The sequence below is a fragment of the Alosa sapidissima genome, chromosome 3 (genome assembly GCF_018492685.1).
Source record: "Alosa sapidissima isolate fAloSap1 chromosome 3, fAloSap1.pri, whole genome shotgun sequence".
In the NCBI taxonomy this organism is placed as follows: domain Eukaryota; kingdom Metazoa; phylum Chordata; class Actinopteri; order Clupeiformes; family Clupeidae; genus Alosa; species Alosa sapidissima.
This window is the reverse complement of record NC_055959.1, coordinates 37,823,105-37,825,416: the sequence shown is the minus strand read 5'-3', so window position 1 is coordinate 37,825,416 and position 2,312 is coordinate 37,823,105.

The following is a 2,312-nucleotide window of genomic DNA, read 5'->3' as shown; positions in this document are numbered from 1 at the left end:
GATGGTGGCCATTTCAGTAGATTTACTCACTAACATTGTTGTGGAAACACAATAAGCATGGAAACTAAATGCACACTTCCTGCAACTGCATTAGCCTACTTACTCCTCTAGCTACACTCCTTCCTTCTCAAATGACTTGAAAAGGCCGTTTGCACAATTTCACAAATAATCACAGGGACCGAAAAATACCTAACATGCCAAGTTTTTCCGGGTTTAGGCCTATCATTTTAACTTTTACCCGCTGTCTTGCCGTTTTAATATTATCCCGTAGAATATCCCATATTACTGTAATACTCTCATAACATTAGTCCTGCATTCTGGCCTGTCTCTGTGTTGTCCTGTTGTTACCCCTTGCCCTTCCAGAGAAACAGATGTATTCAAATCATCGTTTTGCTTGCTTGAATGCGAACTCAGAGTGATGTTAACCTAGGCCTATTTAAGTTAACGACGTGGTTGTCGTGAGGGCACGATTCATTAGCGCTTGCGGTGTTCGGCCGTAGGCTATGTCTACGTGCACACCTGCCAGGCTACTCAGCTAGACAAAGAATTCCCCCTGTATATTCACTCCAAGTTGGTCTACCATAACTTACCAACTACACTGTAGACCATAAACTGGCTATTTATATGAACAAATGTATTTGTTCAACTTTATGAAGCAGAATTACGCACTGCTACTTGGAACGTAACACATTTTTGTTGGCAGGAGAGAGAATGACAGCGAATAACAAATTGCACTTGTTGCTGGTTACCAATAAATACTATATATTTTTTTGCAAACAACAAAAACAGAAAGGATGGAGACAGCAAAGCTAGAGATGGGCAGGAACAAGGTCAATTGGTAGAAATGCTTGTCAAAACATTAGCGTGCACACTGTTTAAAGTTAGGCTAGGCTACACGTTAAACTACAAGTAAACCAAAGTTAAATTTAGCTTTTTTAGGGCTGGATAAAGTTGACCAAATGGATATAGGCTGTTAGGCGTGAATAAAGCAGGCCTAGGCTACTTTGTTGCTCCAACCCTTCCAACGTTAATGGGGACGGATGTTGACATTTTCCGTATTTTGCGTGAGAAACCCGGGAAATCTCCCTTATTTTCATTGTTCAATGTTGACAGAGCTATGGAACGAAAGAGTACGTTATATGGCGACAGAAATCAACAATCAAACAAGCCATTTTTATTTTTTGCTGTTTTCATTAATACACAAGATGGGTGACCCTTCCTCCTAGGCAAAAAAAAGTTAGGTGACCCTCCCCTCAACAAAGAATAAAAAGACATGACCCTCCCTATTTTCCTCCGGTGACCCCGTTTATAAATAACGAACGGTCCCTAAGCATGTTTGCATCAGTGTGTGTGTGTGTGTGTGTGTGTGTGTGTGTGTGTGTGTGTGTGTGTGTGTGTGTGTATGTATACTGTATCTATGAGTGTCTTTGAAAGCGGTGTTTCCAGTCATGTTTGATGTGGTTGGATGTTTCATCGAGGAAAGTTTGTGCATGCGTGTTCATGTGTTGTTTGCCTGTGTGTATTTCAGTGTGTGGTGCGCATGTGTGTGTGTGTGTGTGTGTGTGTGTGTGTGTGTGTGTGTGTGCGGTAAAGGGGAGAGTACTCTGAGGTTTGGCGGCTGATTCGGAGGATCTAGGCCAAAGGTGCTGCTGGTTTGAGGCAGAAAGCTCAGATATGTCTCAGACACACACATACAGTACACACACACACACACACACACACACACACACACACACACACACACACACACACACACACACACACACACACACACACACACATGCATAAGATAGCCCTGTCAAAGCTGTGTCCTTCTGCTTCTTTGGTTTCTCGCTTTCTATCTGGTTTCCTTCACACCCTGTACACCCCTGGTTTCCTTTCACTGTGTGTGTGTGTGTGTGTGTGTGTGTGTGTGTGTGTGGATGTGGATGTGTGTATTATGAGTGTATCTGTGAATTACATGCGTGTGTGTGTTTGTGTGTGTGTGCGTCTGTAATAACATGCGTGTGTGTGTGTGTGTGTGTGTGTGTGTGTGTGTGTGTGTGTGTGATATAACACATTAGATAAGTACTGTGTGTGTGTGTGTGTGTGTGTGTGTGTGTGTGTGTGTGTGATATAACACATTAGATAAGTACTGTGCAAGGCTCCATGACGACAGGCCGCTTGGCCGTGCAAAACATTAGACCCAGTTCCTCTTTTCTCTCAGTATCACAAACTCGTTTTTTCCCCTCTCTCTCTCTCTCTGCACATCTCTCTCTTTCTCTCTCTCTTTCTCTCTCTCTCTCTGCACATCTCTCTCTTTCTCTCTCTCT